The sequence below is a fragment of the Hippopotamus amphibius genome, chromosome 1, assembly GCF_030028045.1.
Source record: "Hippopotamus amphibius kiboko isolate mHipAmp2 chromosome 1, mHipAmp2.hap2, whole genome shotgun sequence".
In the NCBI taxonomy this organism is placed as follows: Eukaryota; Metazoa; Chordata; class Mammalia; order Artiodactyla; family Hippopotamidae; genus Hippopotamus; species Hippopotamus amphibius.
Window position 1 is genome coordinate 89,489,254 of NC_080186.1, and position 26,165 is coordinate 89,515,418.

The 26,165-nt window shown below is 36.0% G+C and overlaps 1 protein-coding gene and 1 pseudogene across 1 annotated transcript in view; one reads left to right on the forward strand and one right to left on the reverse strand.

Moving 5' to 3' along the window:
* OLFM3 (olfactomedin 3) overlaps positions 1-26,165 on the reverse strand; it is a 194,836-nt gene that overhangs the window by 91,196 nt on the left and 77,475 nt on the right. The window lies entirely within an intron of this gene.
* LOC130858667 (oocyte-expressed protein homolog) lies at positions 5,664-14,113 on the forward strand (annotated as a pseudogene).

Below are 26,165 nucleotides of genomic sequence, written 5' to 3' on the forward strand. Positions count from 1 at the left end.
GTGCTTAATGGTTTATGTGCACTAATTTAATCTTTCCAACAGCTCTGTGGAGTATGTACCATAAGTACTCTCATTTTAAATACAGAAAACAGAATCTTTAGAGAATACAACTTGTCAAGGCTCTCTATTGAGAAGTATGTCAGTGAAGCAAATCCCCGACCAACTTACTAGGTGGGTAGGTTGATAACTTGAGGATAAAGGGATTTACCAGCAGCTGTGGTGATTCACTCATACAGCAAGGCTCTAATGTATTGTATTTGGTCTGGTTTTGTGACTTTTACCAAAGAATTTGGCAGCCTTAGGAGAGAGAAGATAGTAGAGAATTTCAGGAATTGCAAGGAAAATATTGCAAAAGAACAGAGGGAAAGACAATTCTAAGATGAGTGTTGACATATATTTGAAATGACTGACATCAGAGTCCAGTGTGGGGTGGAAAAGAAGAGAAGCCTTAAAGAAAATAGCTAGTTGGAAGCACAGGGAATAATCAAGGGTCTGGACTTCACAAAAAGGACAAAGACAGAGAAAGAGAATAAAACACTGTGTTAAGAGAGGGATTTCATTCCTTCAGAAATATTTAAGTGCCAAATAGATGTCACTGTGATAAGCTCTTGGATGTACAAAGGTTAATTAGATATCATTCTGCGTGAGAGAATAGGTTTAATATGACAGAAATAGATTGGAAACGGGGATCGCTGTAGTCATGGAGCTAAAGAATGTGGGGCCAAGGATAAGCAGAGATTGTAATCAGTGTATGACGTTAACTGTTGAGTTGATGAGGCTGATAATATTGACTTTATAAAGGTTAAACAAAATATAGTTTTCTTTTGCTATTTTAAGCTTTATGATTAGTGATGCTTAAGAACTTCTTGTTTATAGCTTCTGTTAAAATCTATGAATTCTCTCATTTCTTATCAAAGAAAAACAATTTTTGAAACTATTTTGCAAATTTATACTTATGTATATTTTGATACATACCTTTCCTAAAGGAATTTAGAATCTGAAAAACTCTTTGAAACAAAATATAATAATATTTTAAATGGCTAAAAGGTTTTTCATAATAATAATTCTTATGTATCACAAATTATTTCTAGTTATTTTAATGGTTCTTTGAGTACAGCAAATAAATATGTTTTATTTATCAATGTGTTGTAGATATAGCTACACAACTATTTTTCTGGATTTAAATTCTTTCATTATTCAGAGGGCTCTGGATACATGAACAAGATACCGCCTTTATTTCAATAAAATCAAAAATTTTCAAACCTTTCCTTTTCTGTAACAATTTTTATTCACCAGAGAATATGAGTAATTGTTGAGTATTTTTTCTGTTGATTCAGTCATCATTATAGTCATGAAGCTATAGCTTTTTATGTTGTATAGTCCACCATCACACACTTACCTGAAGAAACTATTTAGGGTCATCAAAAAATAAATGGAAGAAGTTAAAAAGTGATTGAAGATGGGAGAGGATATGGTCAGAGTAGATTGGAACAGAGCATCAAAACTAATCATGTCAAGCAGGAGAAAAAAATTCTTGACTTTCTTTTAGGAATCAGTCAGAAGTTATTTGTAACATTTAGCAGGATGAAAGAAGAAAGGGACATTCCATTCCTCATTTCTAAAGATGCAGCTGCTGGCTACAAGTCCTCGCCTATCATGTGGTCCGCAGTTCTCTAGAAAGAGGGGATGAGACTGAATTTTCAATTTCTAATTTTTAAGTAACTTGGAATATATTGTTCATCCTTTAATATGTGGAGGAAAGGTAAATCTATTTTAGTACTTGAATAAATGGTTGATACATACATGAAAGCTGCATTACACTAAGCTGTGAACAGAATTGCTAAGAGCTATTGGCCAGCAGTGCAATTCAGTGATGACAAATGATCCTTTTTCAAAGATTTTTCCTTTTTGGAAAATTGAAATTTAATGGCAAACAAGTCAAGGCAACTAACTTTCTGCGTATTCCTGAAAAATAACTTGCTATTATAGAAATCAGCCATCCAGGATAAATAAAACTGCTGATATCAGTTCTCCTCCCACTTGTTTACTCTCTACAATCTCCCCAACCACCACTACCACCACCTAGCCAATGTCTGGAATAACTCACTGACAGTGTGTGGACACAAACTTGTAGATTTTAGACATAAAAGAATGTAAAACGTGAGGAGCCCTGAGGAGGTAATTTGTTACCGATTCTTGTGCTATGATAAGGTAAAAGGAACCTTTCCAATGATTTCCAAAAGAAAGTTTTGGTAGTCTGGTTATGGCAACAAGGTATTTGATGAGTGTTCATGCATCACATCATATATTTTGCATATTTGAGAGTTTTTGTTTTTCATTAATAAGCCTTCATTCAGCTACTGTTACTCTCTGTGCATTCTTCCATGCATGGTACAAGTCTCCTTCCACATTGCAATACTCTAATGCAACCAAGGAGCAAAATCTCCCCCAGTTTTTAAACATTGAGAGTAGTCTGAAGGTAGCCAAACATTCACTGGATTGTGATTGACTGCAAATGATTCCAGCTAAACTTCCTGGAACATCAAAATCTCATTAAAGCAGCCATTAAATAAGAACATCACTTAAGATACACGCAATGATGGACTCAAGCCAGATGTAACCAGACTGGGTATGGGAAACTGTTAACTCCTGCAGGTGTTGTATTGTTGAAAGAGTTATTTTATTTTAGATCTATTTACTTCTTGGGGAAAGCCTACAATTTGCTCTGTAAGAGTTCCCCTACAGATTTAAGGAAGTTGTAAATTTCTCAGTGGGGAGTGATCATGAAGCTAATAGCCTGTTTCTAGGGAGTAAATAAAGCCTCTGAAAATGGGCACTGACTGCATCACAAGGAGGAGGCACTATAAACTGTGATTGCTGGCTTTCAGAATTGTGATTGGCCATTACTGCCTGAAATCACAGCTGCAGTCAGTGTTTTGAGGATAATTACTGGCAACAGTCAAGATTGGGGATCAACAATTGGCTAAAAGTTACCTTTAGGATTTAATGAATAATTCAGAACCAAAAATACTCTGCCTCTGACTTGGAGCAGAACGCCACAATTCTCAGCATTACAACCAGGGAATGATCTAGTCTCATCATAAATATTAACTTTGTATGGGCTTCTTTTCCCTTTACTATCTGGTTAAATCAATAGTAATCAGTAAGGATCAAGGGAAAACTCATACCTCCACATCTCTGCCATTTTCTAAGTAGAGTGGGAATAGGGGTGGATTTAGAATGCCTTTTCCTTGAGGAGCCAGGGGAGGAATAGGTCTCTCCTTCCTCATAAATTGGAGGTGTTTCCTTGACTGGTAAATTTACTCCACAGAAAACAGGGTCTAGGCTCTCTTAGAAAAATGACTTTTATAGCTACTGTTCCTCTTAATACTTTTGTGTTAAATACACTTATAAAATGTCTTATTTCTTATATCATTGATAAATTATTTAACTGACACAAACATACATTAATAAATGACATGGACCCAATTTTAATAAAAAGTCTAGCAATTATGAAAAATTCAAATATATGAATACAAATGATAGGTTTCAATATTTCCATCTGTGCATTGCTTAGTAAGTGTTCTCATATTTTATCTCATGTGTCATATCATCTTAGAGATAATCTACTTTAGTGCCTTCATTATACATGTAAGAAAACTGAGGCCCAGTGAGGTTAAATAGTTTTCCATAATGAAAAAGATAATACTAAATGGAAAGCATGGTCTAGGACATAGAGAGTCCTTTGATTCTAGCCTAATAATCTTCCCATGATTATAAGTTCTTCCTCTCATATTTTAAAAGAAAATGATAAAACCATGTACTATGTCCCACAAGACTCTCTTATCCTAAGCAATGGCAGCTTGTAGATGGAGATTACATAGTACTCTTGACAAAAGCTAAGTTTTGACAGAAGAAATGGAAATCTACTTCAATCATTTGGAAATCTGACAGCCAGATTCACTCACTTGACTTATAATGTTCTCCACCACCATCAGTGACCAGATTTTGAATATGACATACATACACATATGAACCATATATACACATGGATTTAGAATGTGATATATATGAACACATGTATACACATATTCAGACATGCATGCATGCATAAACATGTATATGTTGTTTTTAAACTAAACTAGTAGAATTCTTTGAGTGGAATTTTTTTTCATTATTTTTCATATTCACATTTTTTATACTTTAAGCTCTTCATTTTGAAATAAAATTGCTCAGTTTTCTAACCATTATCTTTGACAAATAAAGGATTAAAAGTGAGCTAAAAGAGAAATGTGACTCTGACGTAAGTTTGAACTAGGTTTCCATTATTATAGCAATTGAAGCTTTAATTTTTTTTTTCTTATTTTGTCATGGGATCCAGGTAAAATCATAAGCTGATTGAGATGTTTAGACAATCACTTAAATACAGTGAAAGGGGAAATGTCAAAAGAATTTTAAGTTTTTGTTTTTTTTTTTATCTCTGCAGAGAATACAGTTAAACTACATCTGCCCACAAACACACGTACCAATCACACATCGGTTATTAGGGTCAATTATTAGGACTATTTCTATATGTCCTAAATGCAAAATCATCGTGATGACAGATGCCATTCTCTGACCAGGTGGTATTAAAGGCAGACAGTGAAATTCTGATTTCAGAATTTGCCTTACTCCTGCTGACTGCTTGACATTACTTGATCTTACCTGTGCAGACTGTAGAAGGAAATAACCTAGGTCACTCTGACTTTGATAGTAGTTCCTGTGGTTTTAATTAACAGAATTGCAGAAGTGAGCCAGCCTACCCAGTAGGGCTAGCAAAGGGGTGGTCTCCAGGTGGGTTCCAAATAACACATTTCTAAATATTCATTTTAACATTTTTATTACATTACATATCACTTACATCACTGCAGTGTCAAAGCTTTTTTGGAACTTGTAACATTGTCTGCCCTAAGGCTAACTTTTAATGTAAAGGTGGGAAAGTCCCTGTTAAATCTGGGACATTTTAAGTTCAGAAGGTTATTTTTGTAAAAAGAAGAAGACCCTTGGGATCTTTTGAAAGTTCCATTTTCTTAGGAAAAACTTAGAAGTTGTACTAAACAATTTATAATTTTTGTCCAAGTCAAATGAAATTTTCTACATACTTATCAACCTCCACTCACATATTATTGCTTTACCCATATGCAGTCCCCGAATATATTGTGAAAAAATGTTAGATGGAAATATCATACTTAATATTTGCAAAATTAGTCTACTTAGACTTTTCTTTCCCCACCAAGTATGGAGATGTAATTCAAAATCTAACACTCAAATTCATTAATTTTTACATTGTCTTCTACATGTTAAAAACGGATTTGTCTGCATAATTTAAGTTAATCATTGCACATGCCTATGAGGGAAAAACATTAATCCTTCTCTTATAGATGCAAAAAAATGAGTCTTAAGTTAAGGGATCTGACCAGGAGTCAATAAGTAAAATCCAGTCCTTTCTCAATGGCCTTGCTGCTCTTGATTGTGCCGTGTATTAGCACCAGAAAAACATCTGAAACTAAAACAGTGAAGGCTGATATTATGAAAAAGCAGTCCAGTCTAAATCAGTAAATAGTGGGAGATAGTAATGATATGTGCTCAGTGTTCCTGAATAGCTTTCCACCTTGTGTCAGAAGATGTTATACACAGAAAAACTAGCCAGCCTAGGTGGTTCTCAGTGGCGTAATACTGCACCCATGAATGGGTTTCGGATATCTGTAGAAGTGTTTTTGGTTGACACGATGAGGCATGACAGAACAGCAGCCTGGAATGGAAAGGAGTTGTACTGAGCTGAATGAATATACCCAAAAGATATATTCATGTCCTAAAGCCTAGAACCTGTTAATGATGCTTTATTTGGAAAAAGGATATTTGCAGACATAGTTAAGGATCTTAGATGAGCTTATCCTGGATTATCCAAATGGGCCTTAAATCCAATGACAAGTGTCTTAATAAGAGACACAAAAAAGGAGACAGACAGGGAAGAGAAGGAGGCAGTGTGACCATAGAAGCAGAGATTTGAGTGATGCAGGAACAAGCTGAGGACTTCCTGGAGCCACTAGAAGCTGGAAGAGCCAAGAAATTGAGTTTCCTCTAGAGGTTTCAGAGGATTATTGATACCTTTATATAAGACTTTTGGCTTCCAGAGCTGTGAGGGAATACATTTTTGTTATTTTGATCCACCAAGTTTCTGGTAATTTGTTACAGCAGTCACTGGAGACGAATATAGGAGTGTATGAGACAATTTTTGTGTCCTGTTTCCACTCTGCCTACTTTTTTCTTCAGCTGTTGCTGTGGATTTCCATTCAGCTGTACAACGTCTCTCTCACTTTCTGCCCAAGTGCTTCTCTGCTTTCACTTGTGGGACATCTGTAGGAACCCACTCAGTAATTCTGATGGCTTTAATTGGCTAGCCAACAGTAGGCCACAGGTCTTTCAGATTGAAGGATACGCCTTGATTAAAAAAAAAATTCTGGATCCCTCAAGACATTCAAAATGTTTAATAGATATTAATGTAGGCAAAACTCCTGCTTGTAATCATTTGATCCTAGAAATAGCATTCTTTTTGTGTAACCGGAAAATGTTTTGGCATACTTTTAATATAAACTGCGTTTTCCAGTAATATATTTACAATGTAAGTTGACAGAAGAATGTACTTTGGTTTGGAACTTTACCAAGATTTTTCATCATTTTTTAAATTGCCTGCTAATTAATCCGTGTGTTTTGTTGATAACAATATGAGTTGTCCATAGTACACCCTTGATTAATCTTCATTTGTAACTCTCACTCTTTTTTTTAAATTAATTAATTAATTTATTGGCTGCATTGGGTCTTTGTTGCTGCACACGGGCTTTCTCTAGTTGTGGAGAGTGGGGGCTACTCTTCATTGTGGTGTGCGGGCTTCTCATTGCAGTGGCTTCTCTTGTTGCAGAGCACGGGCTCTAGGCATGCAGGCTTCAGTAGTTGTGGCATGTGGGCTCAATAGTTGTGGCTCGTGGGCTCTAGAGTACAGGCTCAGTAGTTGTGGTGCATGGGCTTAGTAGCTCCGTGGCATGTAAGATCTTCCTGGTCCAGGGATCGAATCAGTGTCCCCTGCATTGGTAGGCGGATTCTTAACCACTGTGCCACAAGGGAAGCCCAGTAACTCTCACTCTTATGATCATTACATATGTAGGTGAAAGCATTTGGTTACTTAACTATGTCTTTTAATACTGAAAGGCATCATTTCATTACTATTGTCTCATATGTCTCAATTATATTACAGTTATGTTTTTATTTTTCATTTTTTGTTATACATTGTTTTAATTTTTAATTGAAGTATAGTTGATTTACAATGTTGTATAAATCAACACAGGTGTATAGCAACACCTTCAGATTCTTTTCCATTATAGGTTATTACAAGATATTGAATATATAGTTCTCTGTGCTATACAGTAGGTCCTTGTTATTTATCTGTTTTATCTATAGTAGTGTGTGTCTGTTAATCCCAAACTCCTAATTTATCCCTCCCCCCTCTTTCCCCTTTGGCAATCATAAGTTTGTTTTCTATGTCTGTGAATCTATTTCTATTTTGTAAATAAGTCCATTTGTATCATTTTTTTTAGATTCCACAGATAAGTGATATCATGGGATATTTGTCTTTCCCTGTCTGACTTCACTTAGTATGACAAGCTTTAGGTCCATCCATTTTGCTGCAAGTGGCATTATTTCTTTCTTTCTAATGGCTGAGTAATATATATATATATATATATATATATATACACACACCACATCTTCTTTATCCATTCCTCTGTTGATGGATGTTTAGGTTACTTCCATGTCCTGGCTATTGTAAGTAGTGCTGCTGTGAACATTGGGGTGCATGTATCTTTTCAAATTAGAGTTTTTATCTTTTCCAGATATATGCCCAGGAATGAGACTGCTAGATCCTATGGTAACTCTATTTTTTAGTTTTTAAAGGAATCTCCATACTGTTCTCCCTAGTGGCTGCACCAATTCATGAGTTTTTAAATTCAAGTATTGGTAGATTGTTATTTTGTGTGTAGGTTGATAGGTTATTTTTCTCAAAGAATTGCTTTGGGGTCATTAAAAGATTTGTAATAAAAAGGATATATGTTAGCTTGGAAAATGATATGATCCTCTGAGCTAGATGTCTTTAAAGACAGACCTGATGTCCATGTAAAATACAGAATCATCCAATGAGGTTCTTTGTACTTTGAGAAAATAGCATTTTTTGAGGAAGGTCATGTCTGATCTTGTTACATAGCATTGTTTTTTTGTTTTTTGTTTTTTTTTCCTTATCCCTTGTCTCAAAGGAGCTTCAACTCTACAGTTTATTGAGTACCTATAATGTAAAAATACATTCTGAATGGACTGTAAGCAGTATAAATGTCAGCATTTGGTCCTTAAAATGTTATCAACAATATAAATTACAAAATGTATATACATGAACTCAACTTAAAAACATGGTCAGCTGTGTCACTTTCCTGCCTTTTTTCTCTGGTTAGCATTTTACATGTCTTCTTATGTTTTTTCTTGCTAGTGTTTTCTTAGGTTGTAAAGTCCTGAGGGTTTGGAACCATATTTAAATAATTGTCTTTGTACAAACCCTGAAATAGCACAATGCAAAATTAGTACTTTAAAATTCTTTTTGATGAGGGAGGGAAGTTGTGTCTAAATCCATGATAAAAATCACCCCTATTTCCAAATTACATAACTGATATATTAAAAGCTTATGAGATGGAGCAATCAGTCAGAACTAAGGTTCAGCGATGCTGTGGGGAAACTTAGAATTTCTAGTGAGCAATTTTTTTTCAGGTACAATCCAGAAAGGATGTTCACACTATAGAGTTATTGACATTGTGGTATTAAAATATTTGAAAGGAAAACAGCACAATGGCATAGCAACTCATAATAGTAACATTTTATGAATCTTGTTATTGTTTCATTCATAGCTGCCCTGTGAGTAGAGGTATTATAAATCTAATCAGTGATTTACTCAGGAACTCAGTGGGTATTCTTTGAACAAAACAGAAGCAAATATCTGGCAGGGCAGAGGCATAATCTCCTGCAACTTAAAATATATAAAGTTATATTTGGTAAATAGTAATAGAATATATTATAGGAGGAAATGGTAGAAGGATATTAGAATAGAATTTTTAATTTAAATGGATAAAAAAATAACCCAGGAGAATCAATATCAGAAGACTAGCACTCAAATCTGGAGCTACGAATTGAGACCTCGTGGCAAATTCAGGCTCTGTGGTAAAACAGATAAATGACTGGAATTATGTGGATGTGTTACTAGCCATTGGTAGGGAGAAAAACAATTTACTTTTAGCACTCTGCTTACATGCCTACCTACTTAACTATAATACAATGGAGGGAAAAAGAAGTGAAATTAACATGCTCTGAGATTTTACTTTTACATGTTACCCAATTTTAACCTCACATCATTCCTACAGGGTTGTCAAGTGGGCACCAAATACTAATTGAGCACTTACTGTAAAAAGACAGTGAGTAATAAGATATAGACACAGTTACTGTTTTGAGGACCTAATTTAAAAAAGAAGAAGGAGGAGGAGGAGGAGGAGGAAGAGGAGGAGGAAGAAGAAGAAGAAGAAGAAGGGGAAGGAGAAGGAGAAGACAATGACAACGATGACTGTAATTGCCCAATTCTTAAGAGTAAATCCAGGCTAAATCAGATTTAGGATCCAACACAAAACCAGTAGTCTGTGAATTGCGGAAGGAAGATTTTAATTTGAGTCTGGGGATTTCTTTGAGTCTTCACAGTACTCTAAATATGGGAGAGAGTTCAAGTTGCTTCCTTGAACTCTCTTCCATATTTTGACTCTCTAACCTTACTTAACTAGATATTTCAAAAGATGTTTTATTTAAACATGCAGGTTGTATTGTTATTTTCATATTGAATGTATGTTACCAATATTAAAAATATCACAAGTAGTGAAGCTTTGGTAATGAGGCATGACAGGCCCTCAGCCAAAAGATACAGGGGTTTTATTGGTTGAACCTCTTGGTTCTGCTTGATATTCTCTTGGTCCATGTATTTATTCTAGTTTTTGCTCTGCCAATGGACTCTGCACGTATAACCTGACAGCACATCTTCTAGGCTGTATCACATGACTTTTATGGTTTTCCTGCCTTGGAGCTTCTCTACTCCTTTGCAATGTCTATGGCAACCCACTCAGACATTTGGACTTATATATGTGCAAATCTGGAACTGCAGGGAGTTTACCATGGCAAATCTTAACTAATTGGAGACCTAAGCCAGAGGATAGATACTCCTTTCTCCATCCCTTGTGTAAGCAGATTGAGGTGCATTCAGCATGGCTTCTTAGAGGGTCTTCAGCATGTTTGAGCCCCAGTCACCATTCTTTTGATCTTTACAACAACCCTATGAAGTAAGTTTTACAATTATCCTTACTTCAAAGATGAGGAAGCTGAAGTTTAGAGATTTAAAACAAAATGCCCAAAGTCAGAGTTTCTTAATGAAGGACTTGGGGTTTGAACTCATATCTATCAGATATCATAGTCTATACTATTATTTACTGAAGCAATGCAGTAGAGATGAATCTGTTGGCTAAAGGAATTTAGGGCAGAAATTGTGAAAGCCATGGGGAGGCCTACAGTGAAAAAGAAATAACTATACAATTGAGGTACATCAAACTTTGTATCTTTAGATGTGGTACAATTTAAAGAAAATCCAGATGCTACCTCTACCCACAATCTCTTACCTGTTGCCTTCCGTGATAATCCAAATTTCCTCCATTAAATATTTATTAGATCTTCAAGATCTGCTAAAATGCAAGTACCTTTTAGAAAGTCATTGTAAATTAAAGTCTAAAAGGGGTTAGTTGGAAGCCATCTGAAAGCGATAGCTTTGAGAGTGGAATCTAGTACCAGCATACCAAAAACACAGGGAAGGAGCTCAAACTAAAAGTAAAGGAGCTACAAAGTAAAATTTTACTTTCACTTATTTTCTTCAGGGTTTCTCCTATCACTAACTATAAAAAGTGTGAAATTTCAAAGCAAAGATTCCACTGAAAGTGCTACTTTCTCCCTCCTAACACATTATAATGCCCATCTTAAGATTAATTAGTGGGAAGGCCTTCTGATTTGAAAGTCTTGAAAGTGTTTTAGGAGCAATGCAATTTTTAAAGCGGTACTCCAAGTTTAGCTTTCTCACTTTAGTTAGGATATAAAGAAATAATTACATATCTGGCTTAGTCATAATTGCACCATCTTCCCTCTCATGAAAGGCTACAGATTATATAACTGCAGCTATTGATTTTCCACATTAGACACTTTAATTGAAAGGTTAAGAGGAAGCTGGATCAGCAAAGTTTGAGGTTACTAATTCTGCATTAAATAATTTGGGACTTAAACTCCCTGAACAGACAAGAAGCCAAGAACTTTAAAGAACAATTTCACTTCTTGGAAAAGGACCATTACTATTGCCAATCAGCAGAAGATATTTGAAGCCTGGATTGAAATAAAAGACATGAACTTTATTTATATAACTCTGGCTTATGAATGGATGTTTAGCATTATTTACTTTTGCTGATTATTTGTGATGGAGACTACAAAAGACCTAACTGCCACTTTACAGCTAACATTTTTCTTTATTGACAATTGACATTGACATTTGGAGTACTCAGGTGAAGGAGATGATGTCAGGACCATCGGGCAGTAACTGTTGGCATCCAGAGGTTACAAGTTCAATTCTTAATCCTAAAAATCTTACAAAAAAAAAAAAGATCACTACCCACTAGTTAACTGTCAAAAACACTGATGCCCCAAACCATTAAGGAGCAATGGAAAGCAATACCTCCATCACCGTTAGGATTGGAGATAATTTGAAAATTTAGCAGCTGAATAAAATGATTTAAATGCTTCAGGAAAAGAAATGAATTGGATGAGTAAATATTAAAAAAAGGACTAGGAAAGACCAAAACATTACTAAATCTAGACATTGCTCACAGGACTCACTGTGAATATATACCCAAATATATTCCTTGTATATTGAGTTAATTAATACTATACTTGAGGCAAAAAAACAAAAATCAGACATATAAAACTAAATACAGTGATACCCTCATAAAGAATTCCAATTATTTTTTGTCAATATTTTCCAGGTAAGCTGTACATTACCAATATTATTTCCTTTTCAGAAAAAAAATTGAAATACACATAATTAAATAAATTGCTTATTACATATAGTGAACTGACATCTAATAGCTCTTGGTTATCCTTCAGGTCTGCCCCACTGATGTATCATCATGAAGTCATTATTGATGCCTTTGTCTGAATTGGGTTTTCTATCACTTGCTCCCCAGCATGCCATACCCAACTTCTTAGGATTTACCCACTCTTGTTTTTTAATAAATTTATTTATTTATTGGCTGCGTTGGGTGTTCCTTGCTGCACACGGGCTTTTTGCAGCGATGGGAGCTGCCCTTCATTGTGATGCTCCGGCTCCTCATTGTGGTGGCTTCTCTTGTTGCGGAGCATGGGCTCTAGGCATGTGGGCTTCAGTAGTTACGGCACATAGGCTCAATAGTTGTGGCACACGGGCTTAGTTGCTCCGTGGCATGTGGGATCTTCCTGGAGCACGGATCGAACCCGTGTCCCCTGCATTGGCAGGCGGATTCTTAACCACTGCCACCTAGGAAATCCTTACCCACTATTTTTGAAATTGTCTATTTAAATGTCAGACTCTTCCAAATACACTGGGTGTATAATTGAGAAAAATGACCATGTTCTATATATTTGGTAACAACAGTGCTATCTCATTATTGCTTGTTGGATGGCAGTGTCTGGCATCCAAAAAAAATTGTTAAACTGGACTGAGTCACAAGCTCATGATTTAACCTGGCCAATTCTCCATCCCTGACTACCCAGTTTTTGGAATACTACTTCTATAGAGTTGTTAGCTCATTACTTTGGAGTGATAGTCTAGTCACCTGTACCACCATAGGTATCACTTATAATAATGCTGTGATGCCAGAAATCGCTCAGGGGTGAGAACAGGCTGAAGCAGGGATCAAGTGACAGGATTTAATGCTGATAGCATTTAATGGCTGAACGGTGAAAGCCTACGTGAGACTCCTTTCAGCCTTTAATCTATTGTACTGGTCAAACAACGAAAGAGTTTTGAAATGGTCTAAAGCAAAACCATTGACGCTATATACACATATATTCCAGGATTGTACAGCTAAAAACACACTTGACTGTATGAAGAGATTCGGAGAGGGGCGGGGCCCGCCGGCAACCTTAAAGGGCCCGGGCTCAGCGCTTTCCCAAGTCCCGCGAGAGCTGCTCAGCCCTTTCTCGCGCGGGCTGCGGGTGGGAGCCGGGCAGGTGCACGCAGGAACCGCCGAGGCTATCTGGCTGTGGAAGGGCGACGCCTGCCAGGGGATTACCAGTGGGGTTACCACTTCTGCCACCCCGGATTCGCACCCGGCCGTGGTGGTTCCCTGCGTAGGAACTGAGACACCCAGTGTTGTTTTACCTGGAGGCATGCATGGCTGGCTGGCTCCATCTTCGGCCCAGACCGAGCCAAAGTTCCGAAAGTGGAGCGGATGAGCCAGGCCCTGCTGACGATGGACGCAGTTAACGCCCGGAACTTAGTCGAAATCACCGTCTGCGAATGGCCGGATGTACAAGGTCTGGTGAAGAGTACGCTTCTGAGCCTGGCGTCAAGGCATCGGGAACATCGTGCCCAAGGTGAGGGTCTTATAAAACTTTCATGTGGGAGGAGCCATGGGGGAAACACCTGGTTGTACCTAGCTTCCCTTTGTGAGAGGAATCTTGGGAGAGTAGCCTGAGATGTGATGCATTCAGGCCTATCGTTGCACATGCCAGCCTCAGCTTGGTTACACCGCTATTTCCAGATTTTAGGTTCAGAGCTTCCACCCTCCCCCCACTCCCTCCCAACCCCTATAAAGGAGTAGTTTGAAACAGCGAACATTTTTTCCTTATCCAGCTGAGAAGATGGAACAAGCTTGAGGAGTTCTTGAAGGCCCATGCATCAGGTCCCCAGACCCCCCAGCATCCTGTTGCGTAAGTATTGTCAGGCTCACGGGAAGAATCCTGCTTCTGCTGCTGAAGTTCCGGAGAAGCAAATATCGTTAAATCTCTGCACTTTCTTTTTTCCTGTGTCTTGATGGATAGTGGTTTGGTTATTTTGGTGTAGACAAGTTTGTAGTGCCATTCTGCTAAGTAAATGATTTTCTTTTTTGCTCCAGTGGCAAAAGATCTTTGCCCACTGAAAACTAAGCAGATTTATAAAGGATTGACTATTCATTCATGTCTTGATGTGAGAACTGGGTAAATGGCTGATAAGTGTGGATTTATTTTTATTTTTTTCTTAGTTTCTGACGTTTTGAAACTACTAACCCTTTTGATTTTATGGTCAGAGTCAGGCCGTCAAGCACAGGGGGCAGAAATGCAGAGTCAGTCAGCTTTGGGTTTCTTTTGCATCATTTGTTCTCAAACTTTAATGTGTGTAAGAATCACTTTAAGAACTTGCTAAACACAATTTCTTAGGCCCCTTCTCCACTGATTCTGATTCAGTACATTGCGCCCCTGAATTTGCATTTCTAACAAGCTCTTAAGTAATACCACACTTCTCTTTGGAGGCTCTCTCTGTAAGCTGGTAGTTTGCCCCCTGAGCAGCAAGGAGTGTGCTTGTGCATTTTCTTGGAGTGGAGCTTCCCATCATGCACATGGGCAGGGATTCAAGCACACATGCAAGCAGAAGTGATCAGTGTTCACTCTGCTGGTGCTGTGATTTACTAGAAGGAGGCAGGGTCCTGGGCAGCTTGTGCATTGGAAGGTGTCCTTCCAGCCCACTGTGCCACCCCCGCCCTGCCCCTTCCCAAACAGGTGTCCTGCATAGGCTGGGTTGTTTTCCCATTACCCATTATAATGATATGATCAGTCTGTGCAAAACAGTCCCAGCCCCTTGTTGCTTCAACTTTCAGGAAGCAGAATTCTTGGGGGAAAGATTGCCAAGAGTTCTGTGGCTTTAGACACAAAGTTGGAGTTGATTTAACTCATGCAGTTTCTTCACCCATTAACAGTAATGGATTCTAGCCATTTGCAAGGATTTTAAACACACATATACACAAACCTGTGATTACAAGTAATATTGAATGTTATTCTACTTTGCTTCACCTTTGTTAAATGCTGTTTTACGTTTTCTTATTTTTTTAATTAAAAAATTTTTATTGGAGTATAGTTGATTTACAGTGCTGTGTTAGTTTCAGGTGTATAGCAAAGTGATTCAGTTATATATATATGTATATATGATATATATATATATATATATGTATCATATGTACGTATTCTTTTTCAGAGTCTTTTTCTTTATAGGTTATAGTACCCTGTGCTATACAGTAGGTCCTAGTTGGTTATCTATTTTATATATAGTAATGTGTATCTGTTAATCCCAAACTCCTAATTTATCCCTCCCCACTTTCCTCTTTGGTAATGTAAATTTGTTTTCTATGTCTGTCTCTTTCTGTTTTGTATATAAGTTCATTTGTATCACTTTTTTTTTCTTCTTTTAGATTTCACATGTAAGTGATATCATATGATATTTGTCTTTCCTTGTCTTATTTAGTATGACAATCTCTAGGTCCATCCAGGTTGCTGCAAATGGCATTATTTCATTCTTTTTAATGGCTGAGTAATATTCCATTGTATTTACATACCACATCATCTTTATCCATTTGTCTCTCAATGGACATTTAGGTTGCTTCCATGTCTCGGCTATTGTAAATAGGGCTGCAGTAAACATTGGTGTGCATGTATCTTTTGAATTATGGTTTTCTCTAGATATATGCCCAGGAGTGAGATTGCAGGATCATATAGTAGCTCTATTTTTAATTTTTTAAAGAACCTCCATACTGTTCTCCATAGTGTCTGTACCAGTTTACATTCCCACCAACAGTGTAAGAGGGTTCCTTTTTCTCCACATCCTCTCCAGCATTTATTATTTGTAGGCTTTTTGATGATGGCCATTGTGATCAGTGAAAACTACTCATTGTAGTTTTGATTTTCATTTCTCTAATAATTAGCAATGTTGAGCATCTTTTTTACGTGCCTATTGGTCACCTGTATGTTTTCTTTGGAGAAATGTCTGTTTAGCTCTTCTGCCTATCTTTTGATTGGATTGTTTGTTTTTTTGATATTGAGCTGTATGAGCTGTTTGTATATTTTGGAGATTAATCCTTTGTTGGTCACATCATTTGCAAATATTTTCTCCCATTCTGTAGGTTGTCTTTTCGTTTAGTTTTCTTTATTCATTCCTGTCATTACTTCTTTCAACTCTGAAGATAAGGATTTTTATTATCTATATGAGCTTTTGTAACAAATAGTGGTCCATTATAACCAGTATTGTCCACCTGTTTGCTTCTCACATTTTTTGCATATGAAAAATTTTTGTTGTATATAGTTAAACCAGTTATTGTTTTCTGTGTGATTTTCCCTCATCCCCACCTTTTACATTTAATCTTAGGAGCCCCTGCTTTTTCTCCTTTTGTAGAAATTTGATGAATATTCCTACAGGATTTTCCTTGTGGGATTTTTATGAAACCATTGAACATTTTTGACTGTTCAGCATTTGGGGGAAGAGGGTTATAATGAAAACTTATTACAGTTTTCCAAAAATTATCCAAAACTAAGTTACTAAATGATCCTTTTACTCTATCCTTTATGTACATTAGCATGTTGGAGTCCTAACCCTCAGTACGTCAGAATGTGCATGTATTTGAAAATAGGATCTTTAAAGAAGTAGTTAAGGTAAAATGAGGTCATATGGGTGGCCTTATCCATTATGACTGTTTTTTTTTTTTTTTTTTTAATAAGAAGAGGGAATATGGACACAGGTACGTGTATGCACAGAGTAAAGATGATGTGAGGACACAGCAAGAAGGCAGCCATATGCAAGCTAAGGAGAGAGGCTTCACAAGAAACCAAACCTACTGACACCTTGATCTTGGACCCCTAGCCTCCAGAACTTTGAGAAAATAAATACCTGTTGTTTAAGCCACCCATTTTCTTATTTTGTTACAGTAGCCCTGGCAAACTAATACAACATTTAATACGGTTAAAAAGAAGAGAAATTGGGAAATTTCTTTTTTAGAATAGTAATTTAAATGTTTGACAGTTTGGCTAATGTTTGGATAATTCATCACTATGTACTCAATAAGGACACTACCTTTTTTTTTAAATACATTTATTTATTTTATTGGCTATGTTGGGTCTTTTTTTGCTGTGTGCGGGCTTTCTGTTTAGTTGCGGTGAGTGGGGGCTACTCTTTGTTGTGGTGCGCAGGCTCCTCGTTGCCGTGGCTTCTCTTGTTGCGGAGCACAGGCTCTTGGCACGTTGGCTTCAGTAGTTGCGGCACATGGGCTCAACAGTTGTGGCTCATGGGCTCTAAAGCGCAGGTTCAGTAGTTGTGGCCCCCCGGGCTTAGTTGCTCCGTGGCATGTGGGATCTTCCTGGAGCAGGGATCGAACCTGTGTCCCCTGCATTGGCAGGCAGATTCTCAACCACTGCACCACCTAGGAAGCCCAGGACACTACTTTTTAATCTTAATTTTATTAGTCACTTGGCCTACTAAAGGCAGCAAATGTTAACAATTTTAAGAATTCCAAAAATTATACATGAAGAAACATTACATAAAGTAGGTTCATTGTACATGATACACTATGTGCATTAGATGTACACGATACATATTGTTGATAATTAATAGAGTGTGTTAAAATACAAATTTGCATAAAAGAAAAATTTGATTTTTAAGTGGCAAGGAATAGAAGTAAATATCAATATTTTATGTCCAATTGGGCCAGTATGCTGTCATGGTACAGAAAATACTTGAATGTTTTTGGTGTCCTTCATTTAACCAGCTGGAATTATTACTTTTAAAATGATGTTTGAAAATTTGCTTTGAAGAATTTTTATGCTGTAATTCTCTTAGGATCTGAACTGTTCAAAAGAAAGCATCTTTAAAACAAGTAAAAGGCACTGATGAAGATTAAGGTTCTGTTATCTTAAGCTAAATGATGAAGTATGCCATTGAAAAATGAAGCCCTTTATCTTAAAATTCATGCTTATTTTTTTATAACTTCATTCTCTACTCTTAAACAACTTAAAGATAATGATCACAATCATAGATAGAACTAAAAATACAATAACCCTCCTCTCTTAAAAATAGCTCGAAACCCTTCCTAGAGAAGAAGCTGGCAAATATGCAAAACATGGAGAAATTGATGAATATTAAAATAAAGTAATAATCATCTTTGCAAGGTAGAATCGTTTCACTTCCTCTAGCTGGAAACAGAGAGTTGAGGATAGTCCAGCTTTGGCATCCTTTCAGAAGTCTATTTCTATATACTCGACAATTCATTGGGAACTTTGTATCCTGAAAATAGATCATTGTAATGTCCTCAGTAACATGACCCATTGTTGTGAATCAATGCTAGATTTATCTGTGCTATTAAATTATTATGAGTATTAGCACAGCTATTAATAACACCACTTTCAAAGAGCTTTCATTTGTATTACCTCATTTGATTCTTTCAGCAACTGTGAGAGGTACAGAGGACTGGTTATTGTCATTCTTATTGTATATGTGGGAAACTGAGACATAAAGGCTGAATTGACTCAGGCAGTTACACAACTGGAAACTGTGATTCACAGATCAAAAATATTTCTAGTTTAAAAAAATAGTGGAAATACTTTTTAAACATTTATTCTGGGTCATCAGTTTTACCTCCTGATAATGGTTACTATGCATCAGAGGTTTATATCAGATACTTTGACTTACCTTATCTTTAAAAGTCCAGACGAACTTTCAAAGATAGATATTGCCATCTTCATCTTCCAAGTGAGGATGCAGATACCCAGAGAGGTGTGACATAATGGATTTTAAATTTAGGTCTGTCTGAATTCCAAATTGAAGCTCTTCTGTCTGAGATATTACTTCATTTAATTCTCACTCTGTCCCTCTGAGGTAAGTATAGTGTCCTTCCCTTTTTAGAATTCTGGAGATGATCTCAGAGAGTTCATATCATGAGAGAGAAGTTGAGAAATTAGTGTTCTGGCTGGCTGAATTTTCAGTTTTCATGATTGTTGACAATACTTTTGAAATATATACATAGTTAAATTTCCTGCCTTACTAAATATAATATATTGAGAGCAATTGATGTTTTTGTTTGATGATGATTACCTTTCAATTCCTAAGGACTATTATCATTTTCATAATTTATATTATTTTCTGTATATATTCAAGGCACCAAATTGGCTCGAATCTCTGCTGACTGTCAGATATGACTGAATGTTGTCATAAAAAATGTCATTAATATTGAAGAGTTTTTATGACTGAGAGATCTGGGTAATTGATTTATTGTAAAGCACCTACTATGAGCTAGGTATTAAACTGTATACTGAGTATATATAGCTATATACTGAATATATACTGAGTATACCTATACAGAGTGTATACTCACAATTCCTATAGCAAAAAAAGACGTGAACAAACTAAATATGTAAGCTAGATTTTATATCAGGAGCATCACAGAATTATAAAAAAGATCAAGTGAAAACTTTAATACGTTTTGGGTTTAGTTTGAGAAAGATGCTTCACTAAGCTAAGAACGATTTAATATTGAATAACATGTCTAAAGGAATCACAAACAGGAAAGCAGTACAATATATTTACATCTTTGTTAAATATGAAATAAATATCCAGATCATTTTATTTTCAGGTATTTATGTTTTTTTATAATTTGATAATAGAACATTACGTGCAGTGGGAAGAGAGGTTAGTATGTTTTTGAGTTAAATCAAAAGTTAAGATCTCAGTGATTTTTAATGCTATTTCTAAATCACAGCATCATTTGTTATAGTGACCAATATAAAGCAATGAAGGATTGAAATGAATACAGCATTGTTTATGGAGATAGTCACAAACTTTATAATGGGAAAGTTATTTTCAGAAAACACTTTTTAAAAAAGGTAGATTGTTAGCACACTTCTGTTTTTGGATATCATGCAAACATAAAAATAGAACCAGTAAACATATTTTACAGATCATAATTATTGCTGAAATTTTAAAAAAAGTGCTGAATTACCTTATTACTTCTTCTGTGATTAAAAAATATACAAATCCTAGAATGTACTTATATTGAAAACTTGTGGAAATCTAAGAGCATATTTCTTCTTATATTCAGGAATTGTAGTAGCATTCTGAGTAAGAAAGGGTCACATAATTTATAATTCTCCACTATGTTTTTTGTTTATGTTGATAAATTTGTTTTTTTGGAAAGAACATTGAGGATAAATACCACATTTTATCGTTTTCCGCTTTAGGACTTCCTTCTGCACAGACATTTTTGTAGTTACTGGTCTAGTTTTGATACAATGCTTATATATTAATTAATTTTCCAAAGAAATTCAGCATTTATTGAACAACTGGTATAGGCAAGGTACTATAGAGATCTGTAAGAAATACAAGGCTGATCAAAACTGGAGCCTGACTTCAAGGAGTTCACAGTTTTTTGAAGGATCTAGACCAATATAGGTCCCTAATGGTGTATTAGTTTTCTATTGCTACTAGAACAAATTACCACAAACTTAGGTGACTTACGATAATAGAATTCATTATGTTACAGTTGTATAGGTCAGAGGTCTGAAATGGATCTCATGAGGCTAAAATTAAGGTCTTAACAGGGCAGTGTTCTTTCTAGAGCAGGGGTCCCCAACCCCCAGGCCGCAGACTGGTACCTTGACAGACAGCGGCTTATTAGGAATCCAGCTACACAGCAGGAGGTGAGTGGCAGGTAAGTGAGGGAAGCTTCACGTGCTGCTCTCCATCGCTCATATTATGGTCTGAACCATCTCTCCCCCATCCCCCCGGGGAAAAAATTGGCTTCCACGAAACCGATGCCTGGTGCCAAAATGGTTGGGGACTGCTGTTCTAGAGGCTCAAATTAGGTATATGATAATTAAAATATCACATAAATAATTGATAATAATCTTAAATTTTAGTTAAAATTTTTATGTAGTAATATTTCTTTTATTCCATCAACTTCTTTTAAGGCTGGTAGGCCTGATGATTCCTTGATTCAGAGCAAATTTCTTATAGCAGATGAGTCTGAAAGAGTCAGATGTGTGATTCTGAGATATGTAATCTAAGTTCCAGATGGAAGGGAAACATATTTGGAAGTACAGAGGCTGCTGCAAGTGTCTTTGTTCCCTTCCAGTGTAACATTTCACTGGGCCAGAGAGAGGGGCACCACAGTAGGGAAGTACAGTTAAAACTGGTGTCTTTGAGAAAAGGCTCACACTTAGCCCTTTGTGGGGAGGAGTGATACTAGAATCCCCAGAGAGGGTTGGAGCAGAGGGTACTTGGGCTCATTCCTGTTTGGAACCAATGAGTCAACAAGCCTTAGAGCTCTAGCATCCAGCCACAGTGGGGTGAATTCTTCACTGTCTGATTTACCTCTGCAGCAGGTCTGTATGAACTAACGAGAAAATTGATGTTCAGGGAGTTTAAGAAACCTACCTAAATTTATACTGCAAGAGAGGGCATGGTCTCCACAGTCAGACTGCCTGGGTGTGAATCCAGGTGCCACTTCCTACCATTTGTGTTCCTCAAGAAAGTTACTTAATGCCTTCATGCCTCATTTGCTGTTTTATATTTTTATTAGGATTAAATGAGTTAATATATGTAAAGTGCTTGAGTCTTAGTAAGTGCTTAATAAATGCTGGCTTTTAGTGTATAATGTAGCGGAGTTAGGAGTCAAACTGGAACTCATCGGACTCTACCCTATGCTTTGAAAACATATGTATGGTTCCCAGGTGACCTTCTTATTATAAAGATTGAAGAGGAATTGGATGACCTTGAAGAATGACATCTCCCTGGTACTAGCTAAGCTGGATGGCTGAGGGCCAGATGACAGGTCAGACTTTTCCTTCTTAAGGATATTCCTCTGCTTGACTTTACCTCCTCATTTCTTCATCCTTTCTATGAGCAGTCCTGGAGCTCTTCAGAACTAATTATCCTCATGAGTGTCTGTCAGAGATCACTTGTATTTGTCTTCTATAAAGTAAGAAAAGTTAGAGACACTAAAATTCCTATAGGAAATCCCCATTCAACCTCCAAAATGGGTTGTTTCCTGGGTTATTTTTCCCTCAGATATATCAGATATGCCTATGGGTATGTAAATTGTTCTTTTAAATCAAGACCTGTGAAAATATGAATAGTAATTTGTGAAATGAAATAAAATTATACCTAATATATCTAGAGCTTATGATTTGAGAGGCAGCTGACATTCAATAACTCATTTAGTCCTCACAGAAACCCTGTAAAGTAGTTGCTGTCATTTCTCCCGCTTTATAGGTGATGAAACTGCATCTCTGAAAGTAACTGGCCCAAACTAGTTAGCTATAAAGCCTGAATATTATCCAGGCAGTCTGACTACAGGGCCCTGGGACTTAACCGTGAATCTCAGAGGATTCCGTCCAGGCATTTTCTGGATGCAGGTAGTCTTATGCATCAGACAGTGCCCTTTATTTCTTAGACATGTTTCTGTAGAATGACTGACTTTAACCTGATTGCCCCAATGAATGCTAATTTTAAAATTTACACAAGGGTATATTCCTTCCTGTATGACTATTCCTTTGCTTTTGAATATTTGCTCCTGAATATAATATGAGGAGATTTGGTAGAATTTACAAATATTTTAAAATTCTCCTATGGCAATGTCCTTTTAAATCTGTGTATATATAATCTCAGTCCAGTTACTTATTTTTAACTTGTATTTTTGCACTAAATTCTACAGGGGAATTTCAAAACACTTCAGCATTTCTGAATTCTGAACAACCTGGAAATAGGAATGTCTGAAATATATTCTTAGGCTCATCTTATGAGTGAAGTAATTAAAGTGTGGGTAAAATCTGTTTAAAGTTTATGTAATTAGCAAAGCTTGGCGGGGTGGGGGAGTCCTATTTAAATCTAACAAATGAAATTTATATATTTTTTAATTATTCACAAAAAGTAAAAAGAAAAATTGAGTCAATTATCAGAAAGACCTAAGAGTCTAAAATTTTTAACTTAATTATCTGGATCTTCTCTACTTATAATGGCTTGACAGTAAAACTGTGGTGAATATATTTAATCACATGCTTTAGAATAGTAACTCTGACCCAAGTGTCAAGGATGCAGAGATGTGAGGTAAGATAGTAGTCAAGGAAGTGGCAAAGTCTGGGTTTGAACCCGGATGACTATTTTAAAGTAGTGAATATGCTGTACTCTTGCTCCTAATAAATTGTTGAATATTTAAAGCCTTAGGTGAGCTTAATTGAGCCAGAGCATAAAAAATTAGAAATTTCTAGCTGTAGGCTTAAGCCAATTAAGCTGTATAGTATTTAGCCACATTCAGCTGCTTGGTTATAAACCTCTCTATGGCAATTGAGATGGTATTAAAATAGGGATGTTATCTAATCTGTATCTAACAAGGTAGTTTCTATCACAGACAAAATCACATTTATAGTGTCTAGTCTTAAATCTCTTATCTTTGACAGTAAGTTTCCAGTTCCCCAATCGTTTCTCTTCAGCCTATCACTAATTCATGTACGCATTTGATCAATTGATGGTATGAGACGGCCTTATATAGCAGAAAGAGCTATATGTATTAAGACAAAAGTCTCCAGCAGCAGTTTCAGTTCTACAGTTACATCACACTGTGACTTTGGACTAGTCATAAACTAGGACTAATGATTCTGATTTCAAATTGGACATCAGATTTAAATGAGGTAAAACAAATAAAGCCCTGAGTAGCGTAACTGGCACATTGAATGTATTGGTCTCCTCCCTGAGTTTTTTCATTTATTTAAATAGGAGGATTAGTTGCAGCCATTTCTGATGTCTTTATGAGTCTGTAAGTCTGTATGATGGGTTTTAAAACTAGCTGTTTACATTTCACATATGGTAGATAATTGTCTCAGTGTGGTAGGACGTAAAAAATAGAAACTAAACAAAGTTTTCCAACTTTGGTTTAAAAGAAAGTTTACTATTTTACTACATTTTTAAAAGAAAGTTCTTTAATTCTAGCATTGCCTTCTGAAAAACAGGTACAACAATAACAAAAGAATTGGAAAAATAATTTAATCATTTTGCCTGTTGATAAGTGAAGGCCACAGTATTTCTTGGGATTGAAAAGCATTTGAGAGCCACGCTTAGCTTGAAATCTTTTTAAAATTATTTAGCCTTATTTCAAAAGAAGGATGGCTTTCATTCTTTATGACCACTTTCATTCTTTATAAAAATAGATAGAAGGACTGAAAATGACAGTCCTCTATAACCTTATGCTGTAAAGCCCTAGAGAGGAATTGTGAGAAAAGAAGTAAAAACTGCCTGAAATGGTTTGATATGGCATTTTTTTCTAAACTGGGCTTTGACTTTTCTTTCAACTTTTTTTTTTTTTTAAATGAAGCAGAAAGGAACTAGCTTCCTGTTAATCTAGAATGGGTTTTTAAAAAATCCTTCTTTGAAAAATAATCCATTCAAACATTTCTTGGCAATATGGAGGGAGATTTATCATATCACTGGAAATTTTCTTTAAGAAGCATTGTCTGATAAAGTCAGTCCATATTTTAAGATTTGGGGCAAAATAACCGTATGATAAGAGGATAATCAGGTTAAGGCTGGCAGCTCTGTGGAAAATTTCCTTTCGTGATTCTACAAGGACTATTTGGCTTCTTTAGAGCCTGAAGTCTTGTTCCCCACACCCTTTGTTGTTTTAAATTCAAGTTTATTCACAGCCTGCAAACTTTATTAAAAGGAAATATACTGAGCAACCACTATGACTTAGTTGTTATGCTAAATATTAAAGATCTATAATATGCCATTTAAAAAAAGCAGTATTATATATATTATAGAAATATATAAATATTATGTGTGTATATATACGTACACATACACGTGTGTGTGTGTGTATATATATATAGAGAGAGAGAGAGAGAGAGAGAGAAATTAGGAAAAGTGAAAAAAAACTGGTGGTGATTTTTCTGGTGGTGGTGATTTTTCAGAGAATGGCATGATAAATTTTCATTCTATGCTATGTCTTTTGAATTTTATTTAATAATATAAATGTCTTCAGGAATTAGAAAATGATGTCATTAAAAAATCAATAGTAGGCCATCAGGAGGAGAGTGAGATGTGAAAGAAAAGGTACACACTTCGTAAAAGCAGGCCCTTTTTCTGTCCTGTTCACCATTGTGTTTCACATTGCCTACCTCACAGAAACCATTTAAATATTTCTTGAATGAGTGAATGAATACATTAAAGAAACCTGCTAAAACTAATTTCAAGGTTGTCTTTAGAGACCATGTGAAATCTTTTATGGGAACATTTGCATTGTTAGACTTAAATAATGCATCTTTGGTCATTGACATGGGATATAAACATATCTAAAATACTTACAGTGGCAAGCTTTGGGAAATATAGACATTCAGTGGAGAAAAACAAACAAAAGGCATGTTCATTATGTTTGCTAGAATGGTTCTTTTTGCAGGATTATAGTGGTTTATTGTGCATGACTCAACACATTGAATTTGGGGAGATCTATAGAATGAGTGAAATAGATCTTGACTCTTCCTCATCTACTGGTGTCTTCCTTTTTTGGGAGAATGTTTTACTTGCAAATTTAGCCAGTAACATTTGCACAGAGTATGTGTTTCCTTTTACTTAAATTCATAAGCACTTTTCTACTTTCTAATAGAGAAAACTTGACAAAAATCTATTGTGTTTTACAATTTCACCATCATTCTGATGTTTTCTTCTGGCACAGGGATTCTAAGGGTGTCATAAGGGGTAACTCTTTGTGTAGATGTGTTTACAACTGCAGAGGCAGCAGAAAATACCATGTTCTGATGCTTGTCACTATATTCATTTTCTAATTTTGTCCTTCTAAAAAAACCCTAGAGGTGAGCATTATCGCATCCAGTTTTAGATGGTAAAACCGAGGCTCAGAGGTATAAAATTTACTCATGTAAGGCCCGTATGGAAATGACTGACCTGAGATTCGAATTCTGGTAGACGTGGA